The sequence below is a fragment of the Monodon monoceros genome, unplaced genomic scaffold, assembly GCF_005190385.1.
Source record: "Monodon monoceros isolate NGI ecotype Baffin Bay Population unplaced genomic scaffold, NGI_Narwhal_1 Super_Scaffold_15, whole genome shotgun sequence".
Classification (NCBI taxonomy): domain Eukaryota; kingdom Metazoa; phylum Chordata; class Mammalia; order Artiodactyla; family Monodontidae; genus Monodon; species Monodon monoceros.
In genome coordinates, this window is record NW_021703771.1 from 39,842,771 (window position 1) to 39,856,439 (window position 13,669).

Below are 13,669 nucleotides of genomic sequence, written 5' to 3' on the forward strand. Positions count from 1 at the left end.
TTTCCCCCAAGGCCAAGTGGAATACCTTCTATGGCCCATGATGACCCGGAAGAATTCAGCGCCCCAGCTCTGGGTTCCCACAATCCTTTTCTTCTCTGCTAGATGTCAGAGAGGCTATCTCAGCCCAGTAACAGTGGAGCCCAAGAAGTCCATTCCTCTCTGAGATCCACTTCAATAAAGGGGTACTTCTCCCTGACACTGGTCTTGGCAAAGGTTTTTTGGATATGATACCCAAAGCACAGCAACGATGGCAAAAATAAATAATTGGGACTATGTTAAACTAAAAAGCTTCAGCACAGCCAAAGAAATAACCAACAAAATGAACGAGCAACCTATGGAATGGGAAAAAACATTTGCAAACCACACTGATAGGGGGTTAATGTCCAAAATCTATAAGGAACTCATACAACTCTAGAGCAAAAAAACAAGCAATCCAATTAAAAAATTGGCAAAGGACCTGAATAGATATTATTACAAAGATATTCAAATGGCCATGGTACCTGAAAAGGTACTCAGCATCACTAATCATCAGGAAAATGCAAATCAAAACCACAATGAGATATCACCTCAAACCTTTTATGATGGTTATATCAAAAAGACAAGAGGGGCTTCCCTGGTGGCGCAGTGGTTGAGGATCTGCCTGCTAATGCAGGGGACACGGGTTCGAGCCCTGGTCTGGGAAGATCCCACATGCCGCGGAGCAACTAGGCCCGTGAGCCACAACTACTGAGCCTGCGCATCTGGAGCCTGTGCTCCTCAACAAGAGAGGCCGCAATAGCGAGAGGCCCGCGCACCACAATGAAAAGCGGCCCCTGCTTGCCACAACTAGAGAAAGCCCTTGCACGGAAACGAAGACCTAACACAGCCAAAAATAAATAAATAAATTTAAACATGCATTGGTAAAGGCCTTTACAATATGAGGATTTTAGCTACTTCAGCATAATCTAGCCTATTCTGACTGGTAGAGAATCTCTGTCATCACTTTCTCTTAAAAAAAAAAAAAAAAAAGACAAGAGATAACAAATGCTAGCAAGGATGTGAGAAAGGGGAACCTCTGTACACTGTTGGTAGGAATGTAAATTAGTGTGGTCACTATGGAAAACAGTATGCAGGTTTCTCAAAATAGAATTACCATATGATCTAGCAATCACACTTCTGGGTATATACCCAAAAGAAATGAAGTCACTATCTCGAAGAGATATCTGCACCCCTATGTTCATTGCAACATTATTTACAAAAGCCAAGATATGGAAGCAACCTAAATGTCCATCAATAGATGAATGGGTAAATAAGTGTGGTATACACACAGACACACACACACACACTGGATTCATCAGTAGTTTGATTGATTCAGCCATTTGTGACAACATGGATGAAATGAGCACATGAGGCTAACAGAAATAAGTCTGACAGAGAAGACAAATTTTGAAAGATCTCATTTATATTTGGAATCTAAAAAGAACCAAAACAGAGAACAGACTGGTGTTTGCCCAGGGGAAAGGTGTGGGGAAATTGATGAAAGTGGTCAAGGGGTACAAACTTCCAGTTATAAGGTGAATAACTTGACGACTATAGTTAATAATACCATATTGTATATTTTAAAATTGCAAAGAGTAAATTTTAAAAGTTCTCACCACACACACACAAAACTGTAACCATGTGAAGTGATGGATGTGTTAACTAACCTTATTGTGGCAACCATTTTGCAATATATACATATATACCACACTGTATACCTTAAACGTATACAATGATCTATGTCAATTATATCTCAATAAAGCTGGGAGGGAAAAGGATACCTCTGAGACAGAGGGACAGTGAAATCTGAACTGGGTTCAAAACCTCCTGGCAAGTGTATGATTTTCAGTTTGGTCAGGAGCTGAAAAGAACTAAGTATTCAGTAGTCATGGTATTTCCAATTCACACATAGACTAAGACAGAATTTTTACAAAGTCTAAAACAACGATAATAATAAGCATTCAGATTCCCTAATAGACCCTCCATAAGTTTACATCAAAAAGTCTCTCTCCTTTTCAGGGGCTTCCCTGGAGGCGCAGTGGTTGGGAGTCCGCCTGCCTATGCATGGGACATGGGTTCGTGCCCCGGTCCGGGAAGATCCCACATGCCACGGAGCGGCTGGGCCCGTGAGTCATGGCCGCTGGGCCTGCGCATCCGCAACGGGAGAGGCCACAACAGAGAAAGGCCTGTGCACCGCAAAAAAAAAAAAAAGTCTCCTTTTTGCCTAACAACTCTTCCCAGAGAGATGATGTGATAAACATACTATTTTTAGCCACAGGCTTGTTTGCTCTTATGGCCACTGTGATTACACTGTGATTATGTTCCCTTTTTTCTTCAGTTGCTAGGAAGCTCAAAGTCAATTTGTAGTCCACTCCAGCTGTCGTACAGGACTTTAATCGTGGGTAGCTATCTCAGTGGTTTCACACCACCCCTAACATTACTTTCTTTTCATTCCATCATTTTCCCTTTTTGCAGCTTCTTCAGCTACTTTTCTTTTATCCCATTATAGACAATGTTATAAACTTACTCCAATCCTTTTTTTTTTTTTTTTGACTGTGTTGGGTCTTCATTGCTTCGCGTGGGCTTTTCTCTAGTTGCAGCAAGCCGAACTTGCAGAAACACACAAATTAATCAAATATTAAATTATGCCTGTTGTCAGTTCCTGACTCTACTCCTTTTAGCACCTGACAAACTGAAGAAGTATAGTTGGGGACAGGTGCCCTGACTACCCTGAGAGCCCTTGACATGCTCCCTTATTAGAAATGCTCTAAGAAATTCAACTTCAGGATCAAAGCCATCTCTGATTTAAGCCCTAAAACCATCCCCACAAAATTTATTCAGTCCTTTTAAAAAGTGGAATTAACATTTATTAAAAAACCAACTTTATGCATTGGTTTTAGATACAGACGTATAAGTTTTGACAGATGTATACATCTGGGGATCTATCACCCCAACCAAGATGTAGCAATTTTCCATTACTTCAAAATTGCCTTTCTGCTACTTTCCAGTCGATCCTTCACCCCCATGCCCTATTCCTACCACCACTTACCTATTCTCTATCATAAATTTGCTTTCCTTGTAGAATTTTATACAAATAGAATTGTACAGTATGTACTATTATGTGCCTGACATCTCTCATTCAGATTGTTTTTTTTTTTTAAATTTATTTATTTATGGCTGCTTTGGGTCTTCATTGCTGCGCACAGGCTTCCTCTAGTTATGGCGAGCAGGGGCTACTCTTTGTTGTTTCGGTGGCTTCTCTTGTTGTGGAGCACGGGCACCAGGCGTGCGGGATCCAGTAGTTGTGGCATGCGGGCCCAGCAGTTATGGCTCATGGGCTCCAGAGCACAGGCTCAGTAGTTGTGGCTCACGGGCCCAGCTGCTCCGTGGCATGTGGGATCTTCCCGGGCCAGGGCTCGAACCCTTGTCCCCTGCATTGGCAGGTGGACTCCCAACCACTATGCCACCAGGGAAGCCCCAGATTAATGCTTTTAATTAATACATACATACTGATACATACATGTTGTATGTATCAGTTTGATTATTTCCATTGATGAGCAGTATTCCATTGTATGCATGCTCCACGTTTTGCTTATTTACTCATTTGTTGATGGATATTTGGGCTGATTCCAGTTTGGGGCTCTTATGAATAAAGCTGCTATGAACATTTACATAAAAATATCTGTGTGGACATATATTTTCATTTCTCTTGGGTAAATACCCAGGACTAGAATTGCTGGGTCATATGGTAAGTATGTTTAATTTCATAAGAAACTCCCAAACTGTTCTCCAAAGTGATTATACGATTTTACACTTGCTCTGGCAATGAATAAGAATTCTAGTAGTTTCAAATCCTTGTTAACACTTGATATTGTCAGTCTTTTAAAATTCTAGCCTTTTTAGAGACTGACTGTGTCATGGTATTTCATTATGGATTTAATTTGCATTTCTCTGATGATTAATAATTTTGAGCATCTTCCATGTGCTTATTGGTCTTTTGTATATCTTCTTTTGTGAAATGCTTGTTCAAATCTTTTGCCTATTTTTTCATTGGACTGTCTTCTTATTGAGTTCTTTACATCTTCTGAATACAAGCCCTTTATGATGATCGGTAGATAGATATAGATCTCCACAAAATATTTGCAAATATCTGTATTTATATTTAATAATAGATATATTTCATATATTTGTGAATATAAATGCAGATATTTTATTTTTCATATATTTTTATATGCAATATGATATATATTTACATGTGTAACATTTATGATACATATACATTTTAAAATATTTTATCTCAGTTTATGGCTTTCCTTTTCATTTTCTTAATATTATCTGTTGAAGAGCAGAGCTTTCAGTTTTGAATAAATCCAATTTTTTTTTAAGGTGTGATTTTTGTGTCTTAAGAACTCTTTTCCTACCCCAAAGTCACAAAGACTTTCTCCTATGTTTTCTTCCAGAAGTTTCACAATTTTAGCTTTATTATTTAGGTCTCTGATCAATTTTGAGTTAATGTTTGCATATGGTGTGACATAAGATTCTAGGCTTGTTTTTCTTTTTCCAAATGGACACCAGCATCATTTGTGGAAAAGACTATCCTTTCCCCCATTGAATTACGTTAGCATCTTTTTTGAAAATCAAAGGACCATATATATATGGTTCTATTTCCGGGTATTTTTTCCTGTTTCACTGATGGATAGAACTACCGTTATGCCAATACAACACTCCTTGATTACTGTAGCTGTACAGTAAGTCTTGTAGTCAGGTAGTATAAAATCTCCAAATTTGTTCTTTTTCAAAGTAGTTTTGGCTGTTTAAGGTCATTTTGTATTTTTATATAAAGTTTAGAATCCACTTGTGAACTTCTATTTCTAAAAATGGCAGCTAGAATTCTTATTTGAATTGTGTTCATTGACTCTATTAACCAGTTTGGGGAGAACTGACATCGTAACAATGTTGACGATTTTAATCCACGAACACAAGTAATGAAAGGCTATATGATTTCTAAAGTGCTGGGTATTTAACAGTCCTGAGTGAACTTTCTGTTACTATACTTTTCATACGTATGCTTTATTTCTCACTGTATGTTTGATATTACATTATTATATTTAAGAAAGCACTAAAATTTGCTTTTTATTTTCTAAGTGGTGAAACTCTTTTATGGAGGTGTTCTTTAATTTTTCTCAGCAATGTTTTGTCATTTTCTGTATAGAGGGTTTGGATGCCTTTGCTAAATTTATACCTAAGTATTTCATCTTTTCTTGGATACTACTGTAAATAAATAAATGGTGTTATTTTTTAAAATTTATATTCCAAATCTGTTGCTAGTCTACAAAAATACAATTAATTTTTTAAAATTGAAGTATAGTTGATTTACAATGTTGTGTTAGTTTCTGCCGTACAGCTAAGTGATTCAGTTATACATATGTATATTCTTTTTCATTATAGGTTAGTACAAGATATTGAATATAGTTCCCTGTGCTATACAGTAGGACCTTGTTGTTTATCTATTTTATATATAGTAGTTTGTATCTGCTAATCCTGAACTCCTAATTTATTAAATACAATTATTTTTTGTGTATTTGACGTTGTATTGAGCAACCCAGCTAACTCAGTTTTTATTTCTAATAGCTTTTGGCTGATTCTTTAGGATATCCTACATACATGGTCATGCCATCTGCAAATAAAGACAGCTTTACTTCCTGACTCTTGAATTAGTATGGCTTTTTTCTTACCTTATTGTACCAGATAGTATCTCCAGTAAAATACTGAATCAAAACTGTGAGAGTGGCTACCCTTGCCTTCTTGATATTATGAAAAAAAAGTGTTGTCTTTCACCGTTAAGTATGTTGTGCATTGTAGGTTTTTTTGTAAATGTCCTTCATATATGGAGAGGCTTATCTTTGCAGCTCATCTCTGATAGCTCTGTGCTTCTTTCTTTCTTTCTTCTTTTTTTGTGAAAGAGAGCTCCTTTTTTCTTTTAAGATTTTAAAAATTTATTATTTATTTATTTATTTTTGGCTGCATTGGGTCTTAGTTGAGGCGCGCAGGATCTTTTGTTGCAGCGTGCAGGTTCTTCCTTGTCCTGCGCAGGCTTCTCTCTAGCTGTGGTGGGCGGGTTTTTCCTCTTTTCTAGTTGTGACACACAGGCCCCAGGGTGTGTGGGCGCTATAGTTGTGGCGCGCAGGTTCCAGAGCGCGTGGGTTCTGTAATTTGCGGTACGTGGGCTCTAGGTGAGGCGTGCAAGCTCAGTAGTTGCGGTGCGCGGATTGCCCCACAGTATGTGGGATCTTAGTTTCCTGACCAGGGATCGAACCCGCATCCCCTGCGTTGTAAGGCAGATTCTTTACCACTGGACCACCAGGGAAGTCCCATCTGTGCTTATTTCTGAGGACACGTGGAACCATGAAACAGACCCTTTGGCCAAGATAGGAATGATATATTAGTTAGTAATTTATAATGTGCTATTTAAAGTCCAGAACTTCCCTAGGGGCACCCTATATCAGCTTGTCTACATTGTTTATTGAAAATGTATAGATTGATGGCTTGAACCTGGTTTACTGTATACACAGCCGGTTTTGGCTTTATGAGAGCAGAGAAAGGAAACTGACTTGGAGTTTTTATGGCGGTTATTGGTGGGGGCAGAGTGAGGGTTTGTGAGCAGAGGGTAAAAGGTTTTGCATGGTTTGAACCTCCCACCAGCAAAAGAGGAGGGAGTATCTGCATTTTCTGTGGGCTTGTCCAGACGTGTAACACAAAGAGGGAGGACCGAGGCCTAAAAGCTGTCAGCAGTCAAACATCAAAAACTGGAATCATGGGCTTCCCTGGTGGCGCAGTGGTTGAGAGTCTGCCTGCCCATGCAGGGGACACGGGTTCATGCCCCGGTCCGGGAGGATCCCACATGCCGCAGAACAGCTGGGCCCGTGAGCAATGGCTGCTGAGCCTGCGCGTCCAGAGCCTGTGCTCTGCAGCGGGAGAGGCCACAACAGTGAGAGGCCCACGTACCGCAAAAAAAAAAAAAACTGGAGTCAGACACACATGATGAATTTGTCCATATTACCTAAGTTGTCAAATTTAGTGATATAAAATTATTTATAATATTCCTTAATATCCCTTCAATTACTATAGAATATGTAGTGACGTTTCCTCTTTCATTCTTCATATTGGCAATTTGTGTTTTCTCTTTTCTGCTTGATTGGACTAGCTATAGTTTTATGAGTTTATTTAGTCTTCCAAAGAACCAGCTTTTGGTTTTATTAATTTTATTTATTGCTTATTTGTTCTCTGTTTCATCAATTTTCTCTGTATTATTTCCATTCTTTACTTTTCTTTATATTTACTTGTGTTTCACTAGCTTCTTAAGATGAAAGCTTACATTGGTCATTTTAGAGCTTTCTTTTTGCTTCGAGCATTATTGAGTCATGATTGATAAATAAAAATTGTATATATTTTTATGTATAAAATCTGGTGTACAGCAGGATGTTTTAATATACGTATTCATTGGGTTACCTTTCTTCTTTATTAATACAGGCATTTAAAGCTAAAAGTTTCCTTCCAAACATTGCTTTAGCTGCACTCCACACACTCTGACGTATTTTCATTATCATTCAGTTAAAAATATTTTCTTATTTCTCTTATGGTTTGTTCTTTGACCCATGGGTTGTTTAGAAAAGTGTCAGTTAATTACAAATATCTGGAGATTTTCCAGGTTTCTTTTGTTAGTGATTTCTAGTTTAACTTTGTTGTGGTCCAAGAATATACTCTGTGTGAATTCAGTCCTTTTAATTTATTGAGATACTGTTAATGGCCAGCGTGTGGCCTACCTTGGTGAATGATCCATGTGTATTTGAAAAGGATGAGTATTCTGCTGGAGTTGGGTGGAGTGCTCTACAAATGGTGAAAATTTAGACTGAATGGTCAGGAAGGGCTTTTCAGGGACAGTCATAGTTAAAATGTGTAAATGACAAAAAGGAACCAACTAGGTAGAGACCAGGGTAAGGGCAGACTGGACTGAGGGAGTGGCTGGCACAAAGAACCTGAGATGGGAGGTGGGTCCTATAATAACTGCCATCAGAGAACAATAACCTCCACACAACTCATGCTCACTCAGGTTTTGGAGAGCTGCTGTCACACCTGGACTGGTGGTGCTTTATATACATGGTCCTCCTTTCTCCCCTAACTAGAAGCCAGTGGAATTGAAGAGATCCGCATCCAGTTACCCAAGAGGTGGGCCTGCCTCTGGTCTTTGCCTCAGTTATGATTTCAAGGCAGCTGCCTTATCTCAAGACTCACTAAAATAACAATAAATCTAAAATAACAATAGCAGTTATCACATATTGTACAGTGCCAAACACACACACAGTAGACTCCGCTTAATCCTCACAACTACCTTACGAAGTAGGTATCATTAGTCCTTTCACACTGTAAGGAAAGTGAAGTTCAGTGAGGCTGAGGAATTCTCCCAAGTTCAGGTAGCTAGAAGAGGCAGAGTTGGGTTTTAAGCCCAGATAGCTCTGACTCTAAAGCCCATGCTTTTAACCATTAGACGCCACTGCCTCTCTTCACCCACCCGCCATGTCAGTTGTGACCCTGAATCCCTGCCTCAGTTCCAGTCTTGATGCTGTCAAGTTTCTCAGCACACTGAGCATGGAGCCCTGCCTTGCTCCTGCTGATTCTCCCGGTCTGGACACAAACACATGACGGGAACCTGCTCTATCCTGACATCCCCAATCCCATTGCCCACTTCACTGTGTGATGCTGGCCTGCAGCTGGACCTCCCAGGGCTACAGCAGGGGCTGTGAACACTTTACCATATCAGTGGGATTCCAGTTTTTGCCTCCTGGCCTTGGCCTCCCTGACTAGGGCCTGGGTCCAGTTCCAGGTCTTGGCCTCTCACCCACAGCCTCACGCCGCTGTGGCTCACTACACTCCACGTCTGAAGGACACACACTGCCCCTCAGCTTCCACCTTCTACTGGGGTTCTGTGAGGTTTACATTCCTGAGACTTATGGGGACTCCATTTGACTTCACACCTTGAACATCATCTGCAGCAGTAGACACCCAACCATTTTCATCAGAAACCCCATCAGCAAAACATTTCTGCACCTGTGCCCCTAATATACGTACATTTAATTATATGTAAATCAGAGACACGTACTATTGTACCAGTATATTATATACTTCATAAAGCACAATAATATGGAAAGTGTTATATATGGAAAATGTTAAATTTTAAAATATAGCACTCTCTAATATATGTTTAATGTTTAATATATATAATATACATTGCAATATTTTCCACCTTAAGAATTCCACCTTAAGAATACGTGTGTGGGGGCTTCCCTGGTGGCGCAGTGGTTGAGAGTCCGCCTGCCGATGCAGGGGACACAGGTTCGTGCCCCGGTCCAGGAGGATCCCACATGCCGCGGAGCGGCTGGGCCCGTGAGCTGTGGCCGCTGAGCCTGCGCGTCCGGAGCCTGTGCTCCGCAATGGGAGAGGCCACAACAGTGAGAGGCCTGCGTACCGCAAAAAAAAAAAAAAAGAATACGTGTGTGGGACTTCCCTGGTGGTGCAGTGGTTGAGAGTCTGCCTGCCAATGCAGGGGACATGGGTTCGAGCCCTGGTCCGGGAAGATCCCACATGCCGTGGAGCAACTAAGCCCGTGTGCCACAACTGCTGGGCCTGCACTCTGGAGCCCGTGCTCCATAACAAGAGAAGCCACTGCAATGAGAAGCCCGTGCACCGCAACGAAGAGTAGCCCCTGCTCGCCACAACTAGAGAAAGCCCATGCACAGCAACGAAGACCCTACACAGCCAAAGATAAATTAATTAATAATAAAAAAAAACCCTGTGTGTGTGTGTTGTGAGAGAGTTTTATTTTCTCATTCTTTAACACTTTTTATATTTTGTACGTATAATGTATATACACACTAGTATTTTCTATACCAAGGATTTTTTTGTGGTTCATGTGAAGGGTACACCCTCCTCTGGAGACCCCTTAACCACAGGATCCAAATCAAGCCCCTCAGAAGCTGTCCTGGCTCTCCGCAGACAGACCTGCCACCTTCTCCATGCCGACCCAGAACTCCGCCTCTGTCAGGCAGCCTTCCCCATTACTCCCCTCCATCCCAACACATGCTTTGGAGTCAGAACCCCTAAGGTTAACTACAGATGGCTGCTTACCAGCTGTGGGACCATGGACAGTGTATGTAACCTCTACAGGCCTCAATTCTCACCTGTAAAATCGGAACAATAGCATGAACTTTTCTGGTGGTTGTGAGGACAGAAAGAGGAAATACCTAGAAGGCGGCCTGGCCCAGAGACGGCGGTCAACAGCTGATGACCATCACCATCGTTTTGCCAGGGGGCTCACTACTGCCTGCAGGTGCTATTTATTCCGATCTCTGCTGCCCTGCTGAGGGCTCCTTACCTTCTAGTTCAAGGGCTACCTTTCCTGACCGCTCCAGCCCTCTTGGCCTCCTCCATACTCTCTCTCCTCTGGCATCCCCCCCCAACCTTCTGCAGTTAGGCCCAGGTATCTGCAGGTTGCCAGTTAACCATTTCTGTCTACTCTCACTTCCCCATCCAGCTTACTGCTCCAAAAGGGCAGGGGCCAACAGAGGTCCTGCTCCTGGGTGCTCACCACAGGTGGCAGGTGCTCAGGCAAAGCAGATGAAGCAGACATGTGCCCTCAGACTGCATGACTCTGGAGTCTTCCTGAACCACCACCTCCTGGCATTTTGTCACCCTCTGTCCATTAGCTGAAATCACAAGGTTGCATCTGCTGTCCTATGAAATCCCACAGGCTCCTACAGAAGAGGCCACTCTAACCAGACACTCCAGCAGATTCTGCCAAGCTGGGATCAGCATCTAATCACGTTTCCATCACAACACAGTGAGAAACATGTGACTGGCTCTTAGCAACAGTTTCTCAAGAAAGCTACCCCTATAGAGAGCTCATTAAGTTAACTGAACAAACGTGAGGCAAAAGCTAAAAACAGACCTGTGCTGTCTGAAGCCTCATGCAGCACGTGGCAGAAGCTGGAAAGGGCAAGGATGGAGCCTGGCTCCCAGGAAGAGCAGGGAAAGAAAAAAAAAATCTGCTGGGCAGGCAGCCCCTGGGTGGGTCCCTATCCCTGAGAAAGAAGAGAGCTCTGGACTTCCTCCTGGGGCTGAAGACCCTTTGGTGAGGCCAGACCAGCCCCACCCTGCCCCGCCCCCCAACACACACAGACAGCTGCTCCCAGGTATGAAAAGCTCTCCTCCACTCCCTAACCCCTAAGTCATTTGGAACCCAGGGCAGGGTAACACCAGGAACTGGCTTTGAAGAGCATCTTAAATAGTGAAAATTTAAAATTTAAAATTCATTTCAATTCAGTAAACCTCAGGCACTTACCATGTGTTCTGGGTGACAGTCCTCACTCTTAAGAGGTTTACAAGGACAGATAGGTTATGTAACAAATACCCACAACTCAGGATAACACACAGTAAATGCTCTAATGGGGGAGCAGGAAGAGCATTCTGGGAGCAGAGAGGAGAAAGGAGGAATAATACTGAAGGGGGACAACAGGTAATCAGCGAGGGCTGCATGGAAAAGGCAGTACTTGTCCTGGGGCTTGGCTCCTGACTCCTGGAACCTGTGAGTTGTCTTCCTCAGGGCTCAACTGAATTCACCAAGTACTGGTTAAGTGGTTAAATAAGAAGGTATTCCAGGAGTTTGGTTATTGCCTATGCGTTGGTTGCCGAGGGTAGACTGGAAATGCTGCAGCTTCTTTTGTCTCTGGGGAACCTATTCAATGGGGTTAGAGAGACTGAAACCTCAGAGAGCAGACACCAAGGACGCTGCTCCCTTGCATCCTTTGCTAGTTGTCCCCCTTCCTCATGGAGACCAGTGGGGTAAAATAGACTCCTTGGGTCACTTTGATGTAAACATAGGAAAGCAAACTGGGGCAGCACACACCTGTGAGTTATGGCTTTTAAAATAATTTTGAAATGCAAAACAGTCTCAGCTACCTTCACTGACTGGTTGCCTTCAAGCAAAATCAGCACAAGGGGTTAATACTATTCCCTTTGCCTGGAGTATATAAAAGGCAACCTTCCTGTATTAAAGGAGCAGCAAACCTGGAAAGAGGAGAAAAGAGGGATGTTTTCCACCCCTGACATTCTGTATGTTTCAAAAGAACTCAAGACAGCAGGTGAAGGAGTAGGCAACTTTAACCTGAAGGTCTTAGCAGCCCATCGCATTAGGAAACATGTCAGAAAAATACCCCCCCCCCCCACAAATGCACCTACGTACACACTCAGACAGAGAGGGAAATTTCAAGAGTGCCTAGAGTTTAAAGCACAGAACATCAGACATGCAGGCCACCAGAGCTTGGGTCAAAAATCTCTGGCTCCACCGCAGCTGGTGAAGGTGTAGAAGGAAGGGTGGGAGCCGCTGTGGGATGTCAGCAGTAGGAATTCAGCTCTCATTTTCAAAGTCACCAGGAGGCTCCATCCCTAGAGGCAAACTCTTGAAAGGAGGGGGCAGCTCACACCTGCTTCAGACAGTCACACTCAAAAGCAGGGATACATGCCTGTGGTTTTCTCTCAGACACACAGACGACATAAAAGTTGTGACAAAGGGGTCTGTGAGGCCTGGAGACTGTGGCAGGGCTCTTCAACGAGAAAATGTGCACCATAAAGCACTATACCAGGGGTCCCCAACCCCCGGTTCCCGGACCAGTACTGTTAGGCACCAGGCCACACAGCAGGAGGTGGGCGGGTGAGCTTTCATCTGTCGCTCTGCATCACAGCCTGAACCATCCCCCACCCCCACCCCCCACCGCCGTCTGTGGAAAAACTGTCTTCCACGAAACCGGTCCCTGGTGCCAAAAAGGTTGGGGACCGCTGCTCTATACAAACGTTAGGATTTAGTGTTTAAGGAAATTAACATCAACATTACTTCAGTGGGAATGAGTAACTGTCGTTCCCAGCCTCTGAGGAGCTAGTGCTGTTTGCCTCACTCCCACCCGCCTCACTGAAAATTAATCAGTTCATTTATTTATTCCTTTACTCGATTCATTCAATACATGCCGTTGAGCCCCGAATACATGCAGATGCCCTCAAGAAATTCGCAGCCTGGTAAATATGTTCCAAAGGTACTAGTTACACCAAATGCATAGAAAAGGTCTGAAAAGAAACACGCCAGAAGTGGCTTCCTCTGGGGAGGGGAGCAGGATGGGGGTATTAACTGAATTCTTTACCAGTGAAAGACTCAACCAAAGCACTCAAGTGTACCTCTGATTTTTGAAAAATGACGCCTCTGTAAGCTACCTTTTCATGTGCAACAAAATGAAAAAAATTTGATCTTGGAATAAGCTGCTATTTCAGTGAGTCAGAAACTTCCTGAAATAGACGTGACCACTGCTGGCAGCTGTTCCCAGCTGAGTGAATTCACTCCTGAGTGAATGTCCCAACCTGCAGGTTGCAAGAGCACCAAACAACTTTTAATTATGTCCTACTTCACACTGTCCGCTTGGAGGCCAAGCAAGTTCTGCTTCACGTGAGTGGAGCTCCTCGGGCTCATTTTAGTTCCATTTTCAACTTCCCGTTGACCCCAATTCCTCTCTGGCCCCAGGAGTTAAGAGGAACACACTGGAACTGTGTTCCA